The 23,632-nt window shown below is 38.1% G+C and overlaps 1 protein-coding gene across 4 annotated transcripts in view; it reads right to left on the reverse strand.

The window, feature by feature from the left end:
• Nucleotides 1-23,632, reverse strand: part of SUGCT (succinyl-CoA:glutarate-CoA transferase) — a 339,843-nt gene that overhangs the window by 233,622 nt on the left and 82,589 nt on the right. The gene's annotated exons all lie outside the window — the stretch shown is intronic.

Consider the following 23,632-nt stretch of genomic DNA (forward strand, 5'->3'; position numbering starts at 1 on the left):
GTGCACCAACCCTGATGGAAAAATGTTCTGAATGTTTTCTTTCCCCTACGATATATGTCAAATATGGAAGATATGGAAGAAGTGAGAGCTGCTTGAAATAAAAATAAAACAAAACAGTTCTATGCAGCTGTAGTCTGCAATGAATACAGAAAGCCACAAACTAGCAAAATTTACCAGCAAAAAGTATCTATGTGCATGGACCTTTCCTGTGCATAACTCGACTGGCTTCACACACATGCTGCTTCCATGGTCCCCAGTACCATGGTGGTTACAAAACAGTCTCATGACCATGTTTCAAGAGAAAGGCAGGCCTTCTTTTAGGCTAGTTCTTGTGTCACTGGAGAAAACCCAGTAGTAAATTAAATCCAATGAAACCTCTCAGAGTAAAATATTACAGTCCTTAAATAAACAAAAGCCTAGACATGCCAATTTGAGTTTGAAACATCCTTCACACATTCTTTTCTCATTATTTGCTCTGAAAAACAGATCAGTTCATTCACTATGGGTCAGTTGCCCCGTAACTCACACAATCAGAACATAATACAACTCCTAAGCAAGACCCAGAACTGCCACAGAACCCAAATCATTTCATGTCCCAAGTTTTCAGATTTGCAGATTATTATAAAATCTTGACAAATACTTGCATGATGGTGGTTTTTGTACAGCTGTCAAAACTTCTGTGAAGACTCAGATGCTTTTCTGGAATATAATTAGGCCTGTGGACCAAATGATGACACTTCTATACTCACCATCTTAATAAAAGTTTACCTGTCACTTTTAATAATGACACACTTTTAAAGAATTACAAAAATATCTTCTTCATTTTATGAATTCCTTCCTGTATCATGAAACCCCACTTATGACTGTAACTTCAGCATGGACTCGAAACCTATACGCATACTCTTCCCACGAGGCTGAAAAGAGCATCATAAACGACGTCACCACCGTATACTCCTCTCCTGGTAGAACATAACGCTGGCTCTGAGATTAAAAGGTCGGATTTGATTGCCTGTCTAAATCAATTCAATCAGGACTGTGACAACGACATTTCAACTTCAAATGAAATCATTTGTTTATGAGTTATATTTATAGCTTTACCTGGATACTGAGAATACAAACACGCAATGAAATATGTTTTTAGAAAACCATACTCCCTTACATAAGCAATCAAAACCCCAGTGCAGTAGTCACTGCTATGCACTACCAAAACTGTAAGCTTTAGTGTTTTGTATTATCATTTTTGAGAAAGGACTTGCCAACATTTTCAGTATACAGAATTATGCTATGCTATTACGTGGGAACAGTTCCAAGGACCAGGATGACACCTCTGCAGTCCTTAGGATTTTACAGTACAGTGATATAATGTTCTCCCACAAAATATTACTCTCTGAAGAGCCTGATAAATGTTTATCTTTGGCTCTTTTCTCTTCCTGTTTAAACAGTAGAGTTTCTATACTCTTTGATAAAAATTCTGTTTTAAATTTAATGTTTTCATACCCAAGCTTCTAACATTTCTATGCTTTTGAAATTCATTCTGTTGATTGCTGTAGCTACACAGATGTCACTAGACAACATTGTTGGCTTGACTGGTTAGAAATTTGGCTGTTCCTAAAGCACCTAAGTCATGCAACTCTATCAGATAAATTCAAAGTTCCTGATCACGTTTTATTTCATCTTACAATACAGTATCTTTAACAAATTGCACCAGGCTGCGCAGACCGGATGAAGTCCACATGCATTTTTTTCAAACTGACAGGTCCTATTTTATTTATGAGAGTACAAAACTTGCATGGGACTCTTTAATTTTAGACAGAAGGACTTTAATGATGTTTGGCTCATCCACATCTTTGCATTTTCCGCCAGGTCAGCAGCTGAAGGCCTTGCACTTTTGTGCAAAATCTAATAAAATTATGGAAAATGACAGCAAAGAGAAAATTAATGTATCTTAAATGCATTTTAAAACATGAAACAGTCGGGGGGGGGAGGAAAATATGTGTAAGAAAAGAGGCAGACTATGAGGAACAAGAAAAGAAATTCTACTAGAAATAAGAAAGTATATTGGGAAAAAAAATCAAACCAGCTCCACAGAAAGAAAACTGCTTTGAGAACAATCATTTCTTAGGTTGCAGATTTATACAGTCACCTCTACCTGACTGAAAAGTTGATGTCCAACCTGATGTCTCCAGTGGAAAGCATGTGGTTCTCTTACCTCAATCCCTACAAGACAGTAGTCCCCAACATCAAAACCAGATATAGTTCAGAAAATCGGCCATTCTTGTTCAGTGAAGTCTTGGCCTTAAACTGCTCAGGAACTGCATTTCCTCTCACCCCAAAGTGGCTGTGTCCTGGGGAGCCCCAGTGAATCAACACGGACAACATCTACAGGCTGTCAGTGTTTTAAAAAAATGGACTTCTGCTTTCAAGCTCTACCGTCTTTCCACAAACGTTTAGCATAACCATGCACAAACTGGAGCCATACTAATAGAGTTCTACACTTACTCTGTTTGAAATACAGTAAGCTAAACTAGCAAAGCCAGTTACACTTGTAAAATGGTACTAAAACTGAAAAACAAAACACATTTAAACATATGAGATATCAAGCTGAGAGAAAAATGCGCACTGTTGTTATGGCTGAAAAGTAGCTGAACTTTGATTTTTTTTTTTTTAAACACTTATCAGGAGCTATGTTGATCCATTTGGGTAGTTATTTTCTGCTAATCCTAGTTTAATTCCTATTTCTGCATGTACGCTTCAGGGTACCGCAGCTGTCATCTGAGACATATATTCAAAAGTAAAACCACCAGGAGCTCCTAGGACTAAATTTTTTTCCTACAGAAAACATTTATTTGTCAACAGCAAAACTCACTATAACACATAATGTCAAAGAACAGGATACGTTTAAAATTAAAATTGAAATAGAAAAATGCAGTAATTTAAAAACATTAATTATTTTGACTTTTTCAGAGTTAAATGTTTTCATTTTGAAACAAAATTTCATTTTAATTTCCTTTATATTTTATGGCAAAATACGCTATGTCATGGAAAAGCAGAATTAAAGTGAAACACTATTTCAGGAGTTTCAGCTTATGGAAAACAGTTTTCTGTTTGGGGGTGGGGGGCATGGAAGTAAGTGAGGAGATGGGTCTCTGTTGTGCTGAGACAACAGAAATTTTGACATTGCAAGAAACTCACCACGTGAAAGGATTCCATTTCTGTACAACTGCATGCATGAAGTGATAAACTGCTACAGATAAAACCTTGAAATGATCAGCCTTGGCACATAACCAGAATAACTCCGTAGCAAAGCACGTTGGAGAGCCTGAGGGAGTACCACCCTCCGACGTGCCGAATGCTGGGCAAGCACGCAGCCTCCCAACAACCTGCACGTTATAATGACAGCACTGTTTGCAACTCTCTTTGTGCTGCACAACGCTTCCCTATGTGCAGGTAAAAGCTATCAAAACATCGAGCTTTGTCACATGCACACTGCAGCGTTACATCATACAGCCTTTCCTCGCCACAGAGCAGAAGCACAGCAGGTTTGCAGCATCCGCCTCTGCCATACTAATGGCTTTCACACCATGGTGCGCTGAGCCAAGACGCACAACTAAATCACAGCTATGCTGGAGCAGGGGTCTGGCTCACACCTCAAGTAACTCCTGATCTTTATTGCACCTTTTTTCCAAAGGGCTGGAGTCACATTCTTATTTCCCATTTGTTCCCTATAAAGTCTCCATTCAAAAGTGTATTACTAAAGCATTGTCATGGAAACAGTAGAGGCTAAAACTTTACTTTAAAAACAATCTTAAAGAGTTTCAGGCAGTTTTTCTAAGACCACAGTTGCTACATGTGCTCAGGTAGATCCATAACAGATGCCACTGGTGATTAAAGAGAATCTCCAAACGTTTTTTCACACAACATACATGGTGACCCTCTTTATACTACAGAAGGGTGGGGAGACTCCTTTGTCTTCCTGTCTCCTTTTCCCCATTTGTCCAATATTCCCACCTACTCTTCCCTCCTAACAACTCCTTTGACGGTGCACATCCTTTTGCTGCCTTTGTCAGTCAGCACCAATTTGTAAAACATCGCTACCATCAGCCACGGCCTCTGGCATCGCCTTCCCTACAGAATGATACGACCAGAATTATCACAGGGCTCGCTCCGCAGTGATTATTCCCCACTCCGCAGTGATTATTCCCCACTCCTGTTGTTCCACCCAACAACAGAACTGAGCAGAGGGGGACATTTTCTTTGTCTGCCACTCTGATCATAAGATCACTGGACAAGTCAGGTTGGAAGGGACTTCAGGAAGTCTCCAGTCCATCCTCCTGCAGGGTCACCTGTGAGATCAGAATGGGTTACTCAGGGTTTTATTGAATCAGTTTTTGAAAGTCTCCAAGGATGGAGGTTGCACAACCTCTCTAGGCAACCTGTTTTGCTGACTGTCCTCATGGTGAAAACATAATTGCATTTGAACATGTTCTTACTGGAACATACCCTTAGGCTAAGCAATCCTTGTAATAAGCGTAAAGAATATAAACTTATTCTTTAAATATCATGCAGTTGACCTTACCAAATGAGATGCAGTGCTGCCTAATGGAGACAAACAAAAATAGACTGGTGACTTTTTGGGTACTTCTAACAGTACTTTTGCTGTACTGCTGAACGACTTCAGACAAGTTACTTCATTTCCGTCTCTGTTTCCTCATTTACATGGTAAGTATAATGAGATTTACTTACTCTGTAGAATCCTTTGGTGTTGAGTAAAACAAGTGATAGAAAAAAGGTAAGTTTGACAATGATGGTGGTAATCTTGATATAAGTATTTACTGTTCCTAAAGCAAAATATGCAAATATACTTATATATGTACATATATATATGTCTGTGTGTGTATATATGTGTAGATCCTAGCACAGCTATAACCATCCCTAACAGTAACTGCTTCTGAATTAACCTCATCCAGGTAGCTAATATCTAACACCTATAAATGTAGAAGTTTATATATATATATATAAGTACGTATACATGTATGAATGAATATACATATATATAAAAGCTATATAAAACCTTATTCTGTTTCATATGTGTGTATATATATCTCCTAACTTAACTTTTCTCTTTTAACTGTGATGGTCCTAGGAATACGGATCATCCAGAAGAAACAAATAAATTTCTTTACATTCTACACTCGCAAGGGAAAAAAAGGAAAAAAAAAAAGTTCTACAATTGCTGTTATTTTTTTGTTTCGAAGGCCACTGAAAATACAGAAACTGAGTGGTTTGATCAGAATTTCACACTACTACTCCACCCTCATAAAGGTGTACGTTGAACAGATCTTTTACAGTCACCCCATGCAAGACCTTTCTAGACAGCTATTGTAAAACATCAGACAAACTAAGCCTTCAGAAGGTGAACATATAAAGTTCATGGGAAGTTTGTATTCTATAAGGGGTTAAACAGAGGATGATCTGAAGAAAACATTAGCCTCTTTACAGCCCGTACAGAAAACATTTGGTTCCCTACAACAAGGTTGCAGTAGGAAGCCAAATGAAGCAGCCAGATTATTAGAAGATGGAACAGCACAGATGAAACCCTTATTCAACCAGCAATACAGAATCACTGTGCAAGATGTTATGCTCAGTACTGCTCCCTCACTTAAAAGCATTGCTTTATAAGGTTACCACTGAAAGTGAGCTTGTACATTCCGGCTCCCAGATCTAGTCAAGTACACGGTACAGTTTTCTTGCCAATTTTGTTACACAGGTCTTATTATAGAACAAAAATACCCCACCCATAATCAACAAATACTAGACATGCTGTGCCATACTAATGATGTACATTCATGCTGAATTTTCCTTAAAAGAGTACATGCTGCTTTCAAGCGCATGTATTTGTATAAAGCTTACAGAGTGATGATGCTGTTAACCATTAATTTACAGATTAAATTGGATGGTGCACAGCTACCTTTTATCAACCTTTTCCCCAGGAGACAAGGTTTATTTTCTGGTGTCTAACTCTAATGACAGGGAAAATTTGCTAAGTACAGATAACTTCTCTACCAGTGTAGATTTAACACTATATATATGTGTGTGCATGTGTAGATAAGAATATGCTTATTGATCAAAACTCCATTTTTTCTTAAAGGTTCTTGCTTCATCACTACAGGGATAATAATTTCCCTACTGTCCATGCCACCTTTTCTCAGTACTGAAGGAAAAGAAAAAACACACTCTCTGCTGAATTTCTCTTCCACTCTCCCAAACCTTCACGCTTCCCAACCTGATGGATTCACAGAGAAAGACAAGCGTCCATAGGAGGAGGACAGCTGTCAGCTAAGAGAAAAGCGACCGCAGCCCACTTCCAGGTCCTCCCCCAGCATTGCTCAAGCAGAGAGGGTCTGCAGATAGCACTGACTCACCATGGCGAAGGCGTGAGAGAGAAAAGCAGCTCTGATCTGAAAGCACAGAGCACAGCAGGAGAATGACGTGTGGAGAAGGGCCCAAAACTAGGGCCATAGGCTTCAGAATAGTGGGATGAGTGACTGGACCTACAAAGCTTGTTATTTGGTTCTGAGTCTTTACGACACGATGCCACCAGTCAGGTAGCAAAGCACACAACACTAATGTATGTATGATGAGATACTTGGACTGAGCCAGCAGAATAACTAAAACGTCAGACAGAAACTCTCTTTATGAGAATATGTTCACAAGACAAATACAAAATGGAGCCTGACATTTCCAAAGTGAAGGTGAACACCTAATTAAAATATTTTCATTCCTGTGACCTCTTAGCACCCAAACTGTTCCCAGTGTCAGTGGGAGCAGCAGGTACTGAGAGCCTGGGAAATCCAAGCCCTTTTTATTGAGGTGTTTAAATATGGTACTCCTGTTTGAAAAGGCTGACACTGACTTCCACAGGAATTGATCAGTTTGATTAAGTAGACAGACTTTGGACAAGCGAGAACATTTTGATGAATGCTTCCCAAAAGCTACATAGGGACAAAGAGGGAGTTTAAGGGAAGTTGTGAGAGAAACTCAGAATGAAATGGAAGGGGAAAGGAAGGACACCGGGCCCCAGCCAAGCCCTAGTTACTGCTTTTAACATGTGCCTGGAACTGTATATATGTGAGTATAAGAGGGAAATGAGCCAGAACAAATAAAATTGCAAAGCAAATGCTAAACATGTTTTTCTTCCCCACCTCATGGGAGAATAAATATTTTATCCTGCTACAGTTCTATTATTTATCTTCTTCATACCACATCCAATTGGGAAGTGAAACTGTTAAGACTTAATGTCAAGGTTTAAGGGAACTGTTTCATTTTGAGTTCAAATGCTTCAGTTTGGCAGTAGAACATCTGCTTCAAATGTTTCAAAGGCTCTTGACATTTACTACACTATGCCCCAAAAAATTCAAGCAACTGAGAGCACCACTGTAAAACTGAACATTCCTTGCAGCGTGCCCCTTGCACACTGTACATTATCTCAGTGCAGAAAATAATGTGCCATTATGCACTAAGAATTATATTTCAACAATGTAGTAATAAGACACTTTTTATTAGAATGATAAAAGTATCACTCATTTCTTAGTATAAATAAAGATGACAGGGTATACAAAAAAGAGAAGGATAGTAGAAAAAAATGAAAAAGGTTTACAAGAACCACAATCTACTCTTCAGTATCACCCTACAGCACTTTCTTGGTGTGTCAGTACTTGACTGGAGTTCAGAGTTGTAGTTTTTTATCAGTGAACACCAATTTAAAAAAGGATTAAAAACCATGTCTTTTTCAAACATCTTATGGGTGGTTCTGAGACTACAAAACAAATTTAAAAAATGGATTTTTCTCATAATATTAAATTTTTTTATTTGTTTGCAAGTGACCTTAGATCTCATAAATTTAAAAACTGCAGAAATATATTTTAATTGAATCTTTTATATAGTAAAAAGCAGCCAAGATTCTTAGCATCAAAAGAAGGCAATATCTACTTCAAGGCCAAATTTACTGAATTTGCTTACACCAAGTAATGAAAACCATAATGTGAAAATTCTTTGTCTTTAAAGGATAACAAATACAAACCACAAGTCAAAATGATAACTAGAACCAATCCTTTTTTTTTTTTTTTCTTTTACAAAAATCAGCAAAAGAATGCAGTCCTCCTCAAATTTACACGTCCCACACACACTGGGTGGGTCAATACCAGGTATATATAATTTATTTCATGCTTATGAGTTCACAGAGTAAGGCTGAACAGCACCTGCAGGCTGCTCAGTGCTCCCAATAAATATCTCACCTACTTTCAACAGAGACTATACAAAATAGTAAAATTGCTAGTGCTACTTAATTGCTACTTATCCATCAAAGACACCTGAAAGTTCCCAATGTAAACTGATAGTTCACACCAAGAAATACTGTAAAAAATTTTCTGGGCTATTCATCATTTGTAGACACGTCTTCCTTAAAATCACAGCAAGAAGGAAAATATACATACACGAGTATGGTCTTTGGCCTTAACTCACTACAGGGTGTCTTTTGGGTATCATAAGACCAATCAATGGAAGACACGAAGTGCTAGAAAGATCTTATCTTACAAGCAGGCACCTCCTCATTGACAAGATGGCAGCAGGTCATTTTAAGGGTACGCAGAGAAAGACACAGAGGTTTCAGAGCAAAATGCTTCCACTGCCTAGAGAACTGTGACCAACATTTAATGAGAATGACATTGATATATTATCACTGGAGTAAGGGTTGCTGCAAAAGACTGTAATACTAGTATACCTGGCCCAGGCTTTAGCTTTCCAGTAAGAAAAATGAGCCAAGAAGGGCTATACATACAAAGTTTAAATCAGAACTAAATTTGGACTAACGTTGTGCAACCATATAGAACAGGATATTTTTCATACACTCAGGCAAATGTCATAGCAGGGAAAAGAGATGCTGACCAGGATGTGAATGAAGCCAAGTCATTCTTCCAGAGAACTCTCCAAAAACGACTTCGTAAGAAGGATTCCAGTTTTCACACACAAATGTTACCAAAAGAGGCTAAAAAAATGAATTAAATTTATTTGTCTAAAGAAAGCTCTGTAGGCTAAGTATACTGTCAGTGTACTTCAAGGATTACAGCATGATAAATACATCTTTGCCTCTTCTAGTCTTCACTCACAGAGATGATTTAGATTGTGCTGCCTGCACACAGTTCTGTGAGATGCAGACATGATACCTGGGGTGGGACAGGGGTCATCAGTTACTGGCACTGGACAGAACATGTGCTACAAAGGCTGGACGTATAGTGCAGCTACTGTTTGCCATAATCCCACCAAGGCCCTGGTAGGCAACACGCTACCTTCTCCATTTTTAGACACCAACGATAACTTGCACCCCACTCCATAAAAAAAATGAGTATGAGATGTACAATGGCAGATTCTGATCAAGTGTTAGGTAATAAATACAGGCTACTAATGACTGTTTATCTCTCTACAGCACAGAATGAACTACAGAGATGCATTTGCATTCAACTTCAAAGACACTGTTCAGCTATTAATCCCATCTATATAAAAATTTGAAAGCGTGGCTAAAATAATCTTATTTGTCCTAATAATATTTCAACTTTCGAAAATGTCAAATTTTAGCAAAATTCACAATACCCTTTTTCGCTCCTCACTCAGGTTGCCACTTTGGGACCATACCAACTTGTTAAACCCCAGACAACACATCTAAATAAGATAGGACATTTTTCATGTGCTTACGCAAACGACACAGTGAAAGAAAGAGATGTTGACCAGGTTGTGAATGAAGCTGAGTCATCCTTCCAGAGAACTCTCCAAACACTACTTTGTAAATCTAACTACTTCAACAACTCCAACATAAACAATGTTCTTTGAAGTAAGAATCTCAACAACATATCATAAGATCAGATCAACTTCCTACAAGAGAGGAATATACATCAGCTAAGAAGAAAGGTACAGAAGTAAAAAGAGTGCAGCTTGCCACAAGTATTTCTTGGAAGCAAGCAGGTATGCTACGGTTACCACAGCAGAAACCTCAATCTCCACTCATCTACGTCTAAATATATTTTGTCCTTCTTCCTGTAACTAAAGACCTAGAACTGGGAGAAAAGAAAGATACTGCAATTACAGAACAAACTAGAGATTAAATACAGAGAACCTGAGCTAGCTTTCAGCACGAGTTACTGACTGTAGTCTAGCTGCCACTACATAAACATTCCCTAGTGCAACAGCAATACCAACAATTAGAGTAACTTGTCGTAAAATCTGAAAATCATGAGTATTATGATCCTACAGACTGAAAGCAAAATCTCTTTGGCCTCAGAAACAAGGGTTATTCCTTTGTTGATAAGCATCATTTAACTTTATAAAGCCATTTTTTCCATATTTCTGTTTATTAATATTGGAACATTTTCAGGTGAATCTATATGAATATTTTATAGAGCTTTGCAAGCTTTTGATTAATTCAGTTGGACACTGTGGAATTGGTTTATTTTTTTAGCACTCATATTGCATTTGGGAGAAACTGCATCTGCTTTGCTTTTAAGAATCCCTTCAAAAATACTTCTTTAGATTTTTACTGAATTCCAATGCATTTTATCTGTCTTAACAAGATAACGAATTCCACCTCATTATTTGTGGTTAACAAAGCACTTAAATACATTCTTAGATGTACTTCTATTCTGTACAATACTTAAACCTATGTAGGCCCCTTCCAGCTGAATATATTCTAAGTCTCATTGTCTTCAGTAAGAATTTATATGAATCAAATAAAGTGCATCCCTAAGTGCATCTGAGTAAGGACGCTTTTCTACATCAGGGTTGAAATGCTACCACTTTCAAACACTACTTGGTTGCAAGAACATCTTCCTTTATAACTTGACATCATCAGATTTTCTAATCTCTACGCACTAATTGCGGAGAATAGACACATGCAGTCCTTACGTCCTTTACATGTCAAGTGACTTAGGAAAAGAGATCAGAAGTAATTTTCTCTGTCCATAAACTTTAATAAATGAAACAATTATTTTCAGCATCTCATTTTCAGGATTACAGTGGTCAAATAGGAAATGGAGGCATCCAAAAAACAATTTATAGCTCTTGAGAATGTACTCCCACTAAAAGCAGCACTCCTAGAAGTGCTCATACAAGTGCACAAACTAATTCCAGCAGAAGAAAAAGCACATGTCTGTCAGTGTTACACTCAACTTTTGGTAAACCAAGCAAACATCCACATGGATAATCTTACCCCCATGTTAAAACTTCCCAGTATTCAGGCAGTACACCACTACAAGTGTAAGTGTAAGAAGTTGAATATTGCCATAACTGACACATGCACACTCCAGGACTGACATCCAGGAAGCAGGTAAATGACTTTCAGAAAAGCTTGTACTACTTCGGATCAAGTCAGCCTGGCTTCAGGATCCAGCAGTATCTAAACAATTCAGCACCAAAGCACTTCTGTTTAGCACTGTTATTAGGCAAAGAAATGGGACCTGAAAAGGGATTTTAAATTTTTAAATGCTTTAAATCATTAACCAAAAATTTAGGACTCATATGTTTTTCAATTAACTTTTGACAGATGTCAGTTCCACGCAAGACTCATTTTTTTAATCAACCATACACACAAACAGATATTGTGTCTTACAAAACACTCCACTACCACTGCCGTGAAGGACTTCAACTAGCTTACTTCAGGACTCATTTTTCAGTAGTCTAATTCAGCCATTAAAAAAATAGACTCCAGGCTGAAACCCCACATTCGAAAGTTTTAGTCCACAAGCATTCTTTCAATTTAATTTGGTTTAAATTAGAGTCTTTTCAAGTTATAAAATCATCATCTTAGAAAAATGTTCTTGTTGCTCAAAAATAGCTTCGAATTTCCCTACTCTATTCGATTAAGTGAATGAATATAACTAAATTTAAATGCAATATATTATGTTCATTTACCCCTCAAGCACTCTCAGTGAAATGAAACCAGGCTATACAAGTCAGTGACAAATGCAGTCTAAAGACTTACGCAGATTAAGAAAGTAATACTGTTGATAATATATTTTTGCCACTCTTGTATAAAGATGTCCAACATTGTTCAGTGTGCATAGATACATTATTCCTACAACATTTGTAGCTTTTTGCAGCTACGTACTTTTCTTCACCTCAGCAGTCTCCTCCATTTTCTGCTCCAATTTCAGTGGATAGCAGTTGTTTCTGCCCTGATATCACTTCCACGTATCCCTTTGCCATACAGTATTTGGTCAATCAACAAGTCCGCCACAGAAATTCACAGTATCTAAAAGCATTATGTTACCTTACTCTGAAGATCAAATTAACTCTTAATGACTTGGAGCCCCAGCTCCAGCTAGACAGAGAATTTTCGACACCTCTCACATAATCAGTAATACCACAATCGCACCTGAAGTTAGAAAAGTCATTATTTTGTACTTGACACACAGCTCTGACTAAGCAGCCCAGGTTTACAGTGTGGAATGCTCCAGCTGGCAGGTGCTAGGATGCTTTCATGCACCAGCCAGTGAGTCACCTCATTTTGCCAGTTAAAAAAAAACTCGTATGTACTCTACACCACACAGAAACAAGATTTTCCCTCGGAAATCTCTCATGGTTGGGAATCTATCAATACTGCTTAACTTCAACTGCTTGCTTTTACATATATGGTTACTAAAACTTGAGGAAGCACCTGTTTTCAAAGGGATCTAATTAATAAACTATTTTTCGATTCCTGGCATTAAAAGAAAAGCTTGAGTATTTGTGGCACATTCATAGCTCCACAAGAATTTCAGCTTTCTTCCCACTGGGATACTCATTATAATTCAGAACCATTTAAGTTACCAGTTGCAAGAACAAGTGAAAGTTAAAAAAGAAGAGTTACATAGGAAAACCATAAACAATTCAAGAGACCCTGATTCATCTATTGAAAGAATTCGTATTCCATGTACTAAGGGTTTGTTCCTATGATTATACTATTAAAAGTGGTACTCTTGTCATTCAGATATGCGTATTCTTCTTTCTGCCTATTGTTTCATATTTTTTTCTTTCCTTCATTCTCTGTATATCCAGAAAATAACAGTGTGTTAGAAAACACACTCAAACCAGAGTGATTTATCTGCTTACATCTTCCAGAAGAAAAGTTTGGCTCCCTTTAAGTCTTCCCCCAGCAAGTCAGAACTGTTTATCACTTACACATTTTATGATTTTGCTTGTATTTCAAAATTTCATTCCAATTAGGCTTGCCCCAGTCCAGCTCTGGATTTATGACTGAGGAAGAAACCCATTTCCATCAACTTTCACATCACTGCAACTCGAGGAGAAATGAGTCCAACTTCGCATTGCTCCTCAAGGAGCGTACAAGGCAAAGGAACTTTCCAGCAGTTTTTCTCCACATGGAATTCTGGTTTATACATCACTATAAATAGTCAACAATATGGATTTACCAGTATCCTTCAAAGGGCAACTTGCAAGCCTCATTTCACAGTTCGTTCCTTTAACAAGGCAGTGTCGGTCCTGCAGAGTATCCCTCAATATCTTAAATGAGTGATATAACAGCATACAGTACATAACTACCACCCTACTAAATTGGTCTCAAAAGAACTTCAAAAGCAGAGAGGTAGCAACACTTCATCTGAAATGGAACAGGGTATTAGATAAGGCAGGGCAAAGGAAAAACAAATTTTCCTATTTTAAAAGCCTCATCCACACATGCAATCAGCAGCTTTAAAAGTATTTTATAATCGCGTATCTGCTTCAAGATTCTGATAGGCTACATATCAGACTCTCACTGATCACCTTTTAATCATGTCCTTGTATGTCAACGGGATAATAAAATAATTTCCAATCAAGCACTTACTTTGATTTGTCCTGGTTATGCAGAGGCTTCTGAGAAAATATTTTGGCCTTACCTAAAAAAGCGTAGATATTTTAAGGCTGCTGTAACAAATAAAACTGATCATGTCTTTTGTTTGTTTGTTTTTATTTCTCACAAAAAAACAGAGATGCTTAATTATGTGTCCATTGTGCGCCTCCATAGCATTCTGTCCTGTTCTTTTTTGGCAGTGCAAAAGGCAGTAAGATGTCGTAAGTGGAAAGCCCTGATGTAATAAAGAGTTATCATACATACTTTATCTAGATCAGATATGTAAACCTCCTCCCTTTTCTATTCATTTGCTCCTTCCTGTACACCTGGGTCACATTCCTTTCATTAACAGAAAAAATCTAGCTACATGTTCCCATCATCCAATAAACAGAAATGGAGGTGTCAAATTCTTCACCTTGATGACCTCAGAGGTCAGCTGACAAACTGGATACACTTACTTCCACTTACAGATATTTCTTGCTTTCTACTTGTGTTTTTTAGCATAACAAAAAAAATGCCTTTCACACAGCTAGTCTTCATTATTGTTTCCGAAGCCTGCTCTATGTAGCTTTAATTGATGCTACTTTGACAAGTTCTCAAAAGCAGTGGACAGAACCCCAAGTCCTCCGTTTTCCTGGGTTTTTTATAAATACCCAGATTTTTGCAGGATGCCATAGAAACCTGGCAAATCACAGCAATACAATTTCACATTTTAAAACTTATCCATAACGATAAAAGAAACCATACACATAGTTCAATGCCTTGAAAAAGCATTTTAGTCTGAAGGGAGGAGGAAAAGGAACTGACTTGTAAGTCTAGATGCTAGAATCCCATAACAAAAAATAAGTTCCCTAACACTAGCCTGCAATGCAGTTCTTTAAGTACTGAAATAAATCTAAATTAAATTATTATTTCTGATCCTCTGCAGTAATACCAGACATGTGACTGTGATTTTATTGAGAAAAAGTCAGTATGTACTGAAAGAAGAAACAGAAGGGGAAGTCAAATTTGAACGAAAAAGGGCTAATCTGTTCAAAGCTATGAGAACACCTCTACTTTGACTAGACATAGGATTACATATTTCTCTTTGCAGGACAAATGGTGCTTCTGTTTAAACTGTGCAGCATCAATGACTATGATACAGTTTAGTTTTATTCTTCATCAGTTCTTTTATTTTGATATAAACAAACTTCACTGAGCAAAAACACATCATTCTTGCACATCAGGACGAAAGCCTAGGTTTTCAAGCTACATAAATGTCCCTATCGCAAACCCTTGCCTAAAACAATGTTCCACTTTTAAATCACTAGTAATCTGAGCTGGCAATTCTTCGCTACTCTCTACTGCATGTTCTGTGTTTCTTTCTGGTCAACACTTACTCTTCAGACTACTATCACGTTGCACCTCCCAAACAAATCTGTATCACACCAATTGTTAAGCCTTCACATGGAACATTTGAAGGAGAGTCTGAGGCAGAATTGTCTAACGCAATGCATCCTCAAAACACCAAGCCTCTTAACAAGCATACATAGCTAAGAAAACTCTTCAGATGAAAATTCTGTATGTCTCGTGATGCAAACTGTTCACGGGATGTACCATGCCTGTAAATCAAATTAGCAACTTTAACAAACAACAATTGGCAGGAAATGTACAGTACTCCTGCCCCTGGGCTGCTGTCCTGTAAAATAAAACAATGATTTATTAAATACATTTAACCTACATGAAAGCAGTCATAACATCCTCCACAGGTTCAATCTTTTTAAGAGACTGTTTGTTCTTTGGGTATAGAATAAGTACTGTCCATAGAGAACACAAAACTATACAGTTACTAAGCCTTTATATCTTATTAATGAACAGAAAATACACCCACTAAAAACTATTACTTAAAAACTAGAGCAATCAAAGAACATCTACAGTGCAGGTTACATTTGCTTGTTCTGCCTCTGCTATTCTATTAAAATAGTCACTATTGCCTTGAATCACCAAGTTACTTAAGTATTTGTCTAATTTTAAGCACGTGAATAATCCCCTCTAGTCAGATGACTACTCACTCCTTTAAAGTTAGACATATGCTTAAGTACCTTTATGAATTGAAGCCTGTAATTGCCTCCAGTTGTTTCTGCCAATTTTGCTGCAAGTAGAAAACCAGAGTTTTGCCAGTGAAAATGTATACCATAATGCTCTTATCACTGCAGAAATTAATTTTGTTTAATTTTTTCAAGTTTGTTTTTCCACCCATAGTTCGAGACAAAGTGTTCATCAAAGTAGATACAATAAAGAAAAATACATTTTAAATGTAAAATATGTGTGAAGGTTTGGTTTCTTTTTCATTAGTTTATAGAAAATCTTTGGTGAAGTATGAAGTGTAATACTTGGAAGACACAGGAGACTTGCTACTTCAAGTAGCTGATACTGAATTTATTGGGCAGAGTCATAAATTGAAAGAGCATGATGATGGATGAAATGAATACAAAAAGAAGCTTCACTTTAGAAGAGTTTTCCAAGATAGGAAGCTCTGCGGTGCTTACAAGAAATAGGGTCCTGGGCTTACTGCAGCACCCTGTGAAGTTCACAGGAAGATTTACATCAAATTTTGAGAGGTGGATTGAACTGTTATTTCTCACAAACTATCAGCTTCCCCTTGTTTGGAAGAAACCGCATCCTTGGCAATACCTGCTAAAAGTTCTTACTTTTTAAAGGTTCCTAAAAAAATAGGATAAGAAATAAAAGGGAAGGGGAAGGAATATAAAAAAGAAATATCTCTATTTATAAACAGAATTAAATCCTTGTAAAGTATGCTCCTTAGATCTAATAAGACCTTTATAAACATACTATTAAAAACACAAAGTCTAAACAATTTATAACATCACAGTTCACAGCCTTCCTGCCTGATCTAAGGCTAAGCCAGAAAATGGCTGCTGTTCTATGGCTACACTTTACATAATTTGCACAAGAATTACAATTACCAGTGGCCAAACGGTAAGAACGAAACACGGCTTGTTATCCTATCTAAAAAGTCAATATTCAAGAATTTGCCAAGAACTGATTTTGCTGGCAGAGCAATACTGTTGATGATAAAGAACTGCATAGACAAGTGGTTAAAAATGCCCACAAGGACGAAATAAAAAGGGATAAACTGAGAAGCATTTGAAGGATTCTGGTTCCTCATTTTCTGGAAAACATCCTTAAATACACTAGACTCACACCTGTAAACTACAAACATGCATAACAATGCTAGCCTACAAATTTCTTCCCTTAGCTAAAGTTTTTGATTAAAAGAATTGTAAAGGCTTTTCAACTTTTCATAACAAATTATTTGGATATGCGCTTTTTCCTTTTCTCCCTGCAAGTCCTAACATTTCCTTATATAAAGACAAACTGGACACAGCCCAAATTTGCCCACAAGGCTTAAAAACACGTAAAATATACCCATAGGGTAACTACTTCTACTTTTGGAATTCTATCCAAGGGTTCTGAATAAAATTCATGTTTGTGTATAAACCACGCATCCTGCTCCCACTGAGATTATCCACCGAAATAACTATCGGCTTAAAAAATAACTGCAATAGCTATAAAAATCACAGTATGGAACACTGAAAAAATTGTTTGAAAGGGAAAAAAAAAGATTAACTTGATCTTATATACAAAAAGGAATGACTACCACTTCCTTCAAATGGGTGTCCCAAGAATTACAATCAGAATTCAAGCCCCATTCCTGAACCATATGGCAGAAATGGGAACATGCAACGGGAGTTTTCAGGAACATGTACTTATAAAATGAATACAATAGGTAAAAAAAGGGGGTGGGGGGAACTGTTCTGTAGTAGTTTAACCTGCTTACCCCTCCAGGATTACCTAGCAGAGGTAAATATGTCATTAATCTAACACAAGTATGACTTCACCAAGCGTACATTTCAAACTGTATCCCGTGCTCCTGAGAATACCCTTCCGCTGCGAGTCTTCCTACGTGGAGCTATGTAACACACAAAGTATTTCTCACTGCAGCATACGGTCACTTCATAATTACCATTTCAGGTTAACATTCTTAAAACGCCTTTTAGAATGATTACTGAATAAATCTGCTCCACTGGATTAAAAAAATCTACAAAGAAATACCTATCGTTTTATTGTTACTATATTAACTCATAATTTTCCCTTGAGAAAACAAAAGGGGAAACTAACCTCATTTTCCACTTTAAACTATGTTCTCCGAGCAACTGCAGTGTTAAAATTTCTGCTAAGACAATCACTGCTTCCAATTTTCCCCTGAAGCTATGACTGTTCATGACCACAGTTTGTTAGAGTGATATACTGAACTTTCAACTTTTAAGAAAATGCCACAAACAAATCCAAATAAAGTGAGCATGCACCTGCTCCCATACTTAATTCTTCTCTTCATTTAGTGAGGTTGTTGAGACCTCTTGTTGAATAATAGTCTGAATCACATCCTGGTTTAAAGAAATAATCCACAAATAGTTCCTCAAAAATCTCTGGGTTTTTATTTCAAAAGTTTTATAACTAAACAGGGTTCAGCTCTAGCAATAACTCTACAAATTATTTCCACCCACACAAAAAAAACCCAGCCTACTTACTGTACAATTTATACTCAAAACGTGTAACGCTATTTTCCAACTGAAAATAAAACCAACAGTGTGAAGAAGTGTAGAGTTCATAGTAGCTTTAGAGAAAATGAAGTCCAATGTATCTCGTTCAAACGGCAAGTGAAATCAGCAAAGCTCACAAGGAGCAGGAGGGGAAGGTCAACCTTTAACTGAACTATTGCAAACGGCAAAAGTGAATTTAGGGCCTTGAGGGGGTGAGAAAAGAGAAGGATGAGAGAGCTGAAATCCTGCAGCATTTTTACAATAGCTTTTTACAATTTATTCATTTCCAGATGATGAAGAGCAACTCTGCAGACAAGGCAAGAGCACCTGAAGAGAAATACAAAGATACCCTCAGTACAGATTTGTCATCTTTTCGTCTTCTCCTGCTCCCATTAATGAAATTCAGAGAAACAGTAAGAACTTGTCAAGGAAAACATCGAGCATTTTAAAACCCCTTGTACTAGCACATCCACGACCAGACAGAAAATCACCTTATTTGGAACATGTTTTCCTTTATTCTAAAGTATTTTTGCTAACACACTGGGTTCCAGAATCTACACTATTTCTGCGCACCCCCACATCCACACAAACAGAGCCCCAAGCAAATAATTACTTTTCCTGTTTACGTAAAATAATTATGCAGGATTTCCTGAGAACATGATTTTCAAATTAGGGACAAACCAAACTGAAGAGTTTGTTTCCTTTACCACAGGAAATGTAGTGGATTTGGTTTTTAACTCAATTTATATATCAATTAAAAAGCTGGAATTTCTTATCTGTGACTGAGTTGTGGCAACTTTTGAAAGTTGGGGAAAACAATGCTATAACAAGTATTTAGCTGTTGAAAAAATCTTTTAGAAATGTTAAATTTAATAGCTCTCCAGTGCATGTCTGGGATTTCTTTGTAATCTTCTTGAGCAATGTGTAATATTCTGGCAAAAGCCCAAACCCGCTCAGTTAGTAGTAGTAGAGAAAAGGAAAGGCTATAAAGCGAATTTGTTGTCTCTTTTTTTTTTTATTAGTTTTAGAAACTTTAAACATAAAAGAAATCTTGCTTTACATTAACTTCCCCCTGTTGCTGCATTCCAGAAATTGAGTGCAGATTTGCATGTGCTCCACATGTATCTTTCCATATCTGCCCTACCTGGCCCAAGCAATTACTGTGCATGTGCTGACCAGCTGTGAACGAAGAGGGAGGGGGAAGGGGAAAGGGGAAACAACCGAGCTTTGGACTTGGAAAGCAGAGCGCTGAATTTCCTGGCTTACTCTGTGGCTCACTTAATGTCTTCAGTCAGGTGACCAAAAGAGGCAAGTAAATTACACAGGAGCAGGCACTGGATGTCAAGCAACAGGTTCTAACCACACAATATTCCAATTTCCTTTTCTAATCACTGTAGCCTCAACGGGCATGAGCTACATCCCAGCCAGGGAAATTTTTATGGTTGCTTCTTCACATGCTTCATTTCCAAGAGAATCGAGCATGATGCTGCAGTCCATACATTCCTTCTCATTTTAGGAACTTGGTACTGTCAATTTTATTGATGAATTAATCTGAAAGAGCAATATCAGTCTCGGAATGTTTCCCTTACTCCTTACATGTGATGTAGTATGATACAGCTTAATGCAGTATGATGACAATTGACAAAATCACAGTTGCTTGCAGTTGCATGAACATTGATATAGAATTCGATTTCTTACAAAGTATAGTTTCTATATATTGAAAAGAGTTTACAGTCAATGCATTAGTTTTTAATGCTTAACTTGCATTTGCAGCAGGATATGTTCTGTGAGTATCAAATATTGGCCTCATGTATGTTACAGGATTAAAGAAAAAGTGTACAGTTTGCTTCCGAGTTTATTCTTAGTTTTTAAGTACACATATTAGGAAAAATAGAGAACTAGAATGATGAAAAACAAATTCTTAACTCCCAGAACTCATATGATCACTTTCAGCATCCCTTTTTCATTAATACATCTTTCCAATTCCATTTTCTATCGGTGGTTGGTATTTGTATAGTATGCATACAGAATTACATAGAAAAAAAAAAATCGCTACAACACAAATTGCTGTTGAGCAGAAAAGCCTCGTCTGAATGGCATACAGATATTATTGCCTTCTATTCTTTTTCTGGTTACCTGTCTGAAGGGCGTGGCTCTTACCTGGTATTTTAAAAGTCCTATGACATGCATTGGCAGTGTTTTAATTTCAGATTTGATGCGTCCCAGCTATAGCAGATTTTTAGCTCATCAGCTCAAAAAAGCAGCTGTCTGCAATATGGGTTCATCTATTCTCCTAGCCTTTTCTACTTCAAATATTCTTTAAAAAAAAAATTGTGCTAATCCCTCAGCAGTAAAAAGCAGCACTATATTAATTCACATGTGGCAAACACAGCATCTTCCCTGCTCGAGCTGAAACTCCCATCATACCATTAACTCAATTGCCAACTGTTAGCAGTTCCACTGCAGCCTCTTTCATAATGGTTCCGGAGACATTCAGTCTGCGGTATTTCTAATTCTCATTACAACTCTTTTACATATATGTTTTAAGACATTCTTGGAGCGTGGCATCAAAACAACAGCGACAATGGACTTGAATAGCATTTTAAATATAACTGATATGATGTTTGTCTCTAACAGCATTTCGGACATGTTAAAAGTCTGCTTATCCACTGGAAGGCATGAGTGCAGGGGCTGGAAGCAGTATTATCAGAAATGTTTTGGGGGTAAGTCTGTCAAGGGGAGCATCTCTCGCTGCAATGACAGCAGACCATACAGTGAATGACTACATCATGCCAAGCCACATGCTCAAAAATCACTCAGATCTCCCAAAAATCACAAGGTTGGCTGAAAATTCATGACATGCTCAAAAAAAAAAAAAAAAAAAAAAACAACAACACCCAAAAAAAACGAGAAAAAACAACCCCACAGTGCCATCATTTTTCTCTTGCAGGACTTTTGGAGCTTCAGGGAGAAGCTGCCTTCCTTCCAAGCCCTGATGAGTTGATACATTACTGATGAGTCTGGCGAGTCTGATACACATTACCCCAAAAATACTGTTTACATCCGGACAGTAAAGTCTCGCTAAATCAAGACCAGGATCTTGATTCCCTCAAGGAGTTGAAATCAAAGATGCAAAAACCAAATAACTGAGTAGGTTTTTATTAAAATGGCGGGCAGAAAAAACACAAAGCCTAGCATGCTGCCAAGTCAACTTGGGTGATTATGTGAAGGAGTCAGCTGTCTTCCTTCTTCCAACAAAGCAATTCTTGGAACTCATAGAAAAAAAAAAAAAGGTGGGAGGAATCAAAAGACTGGTAAATGGACACAGAAGACGTCAATTTTTTTATGACTCTCAGTATTACTATTACAATGCCACTCTCGATTTTCAGGACCTCGTACAGTAATTTAATGCGGCAAGGAGATAATTAGTACATCAGTCAATATTTAAATATCAAAATCTTGTTTCCACAAAGTCCTATAGTAAACATGCTGTCTCTCCAGTGTCTCCTTGCTTAAATTCATCACACTCTTAATTAGTATTTTATGTAAACTGGCACATTCCTCAATAGGGTTTTGTTTTAACTTCTATTTCCAGGTGAAATTTATAAACCCTAGCACAGAAGTTCATCAACAGATTTTATGTCCTTGAAGTCATACTTAGCTTTTACTTTTAAAGGATTAAATTTGATTTGAGTGATTAAATCTTCTGAAGATGCTCAGCACAGTAATCAATGCCATCTGAAACTAACTCATGACCCCCTTTAATCCTATGAACATTCACAATCTCCAAGTGCAGCCCATCTGCCTAGTGTTTACAGAAGCAGTGGTAGTATTATAATTGTTTATTATTTGCATTAAAACAATACATACTGATTCTATTATGTGCTACACAAACATATACGCAGTGAATTCACAGTAGCACACCAACGTGGCAATATACAGGTGAAACTTGGGCTAGATTACGAAAAAGCTGTTGTGAGAGTGTACTTCTGAAAACCCAGTGTTTTCAGGTGTCATGACCTGCTAAAATTTCTTTCAGAATCCTTGCAGAAGAATCTGACAAATCACAGAATGGTCAGCGTTGGAAGGGACCTCTGTGGGTCATCTAGTCCAAACCCCCTGCACGGTCACCCAGAGCAGGCTGCACAGGACCGCGTCCAGGCGGATCTTGAATATCTCCAGAGAAGGAGACTCCACAACCTCCCTGGGCAGCCTGTGCCAGGGCTCCGTCACCCTCAGAGGGAAGAAGTTCTTCCTCATGTTCAGCTGGAACTTCCTCTGCTTCAGTTTGTGCCCATTGCCCCTTGTCCTGTCGCTGGGCACCACTGAAAAGAGTTTGGCCCCATCCTCCTGACACCCACCCTTAAGGTATTTATAAACATTTATTAGGTCCCCTCTCAGCCTTCTCTTCTCCAGGCTGAACAAGCCCAGCTCGTTCAGCCTTGCCTCATAGAAGAGATGCTCCAGTCCCCTCACCATCCTTGTAGCCCTCCACTGGACTCTCTCCAGTAGCTCCTCATCTTTCTTTAACTGGGGAGCCCAGAACTGGACACAGGACTCCAGATGGGGCCTCACTAGGGCAGTGTAGAGGGGAAGGAGAACCTCCCTCGACCTACTGGCCACACTCCTCCTAATGCACCCCAGAGTACCACTGGCCTTCTTGGCAGCCAGGGCACACTGCTGGCTCATGGTTAACCTGTCGTCCACCAGGACACCCAGGTCCCTCTCCGCAGAGCTGCCCTCCAGCAGGTCCACCCTGAGCCTATACTGATGCATGGGGTTGTTCCTCCCCAGGTGCAGGACCCTGCATTTGCCCTTGTTGAACCTCATCAGGTTTCTCTCTGCCCAACTTTCCAGCCTGTCCAGGTCACGCTGAATGGCAGCACAGCCTTCTGGTGTATCCACCACTCCTCCCAGTTTGGTGTCATTAGCAAACTTGCTGAGGGTACACTCTAACTCTTCATCCAGGTCACTGATGAAGAAGTTGAACAAGACTGGGCCAAGTACTGACCCCTGGGGAACACCACTAGTTACCAGCCTCCAAACTAGACTCAGCGCCGCTGATGACAACCCTCTGAGTTCTGCCATTCAGCCAGTTCTCAATCCACCTCACTGACCACTCATCCAGCCCACACTTCCTGAGCTTCCCTAGGAG

This window comes from Opisthocomus hoazin, chromosome 4 (genome assembly GCF_030867145.1).
Source record: "Opisthocomus hoazin isolate bOpiHoa1 chromosome 4, bOpiHoa1.hap1, whole genome shotgun sequence".
Taxonomy (NCBI): Eukaryota; Metazoa; Chordata; class Aves; order Opisthocomiformes; family Opisthocomidae; genus Opisthocomus; species Opisthocomus hoazin.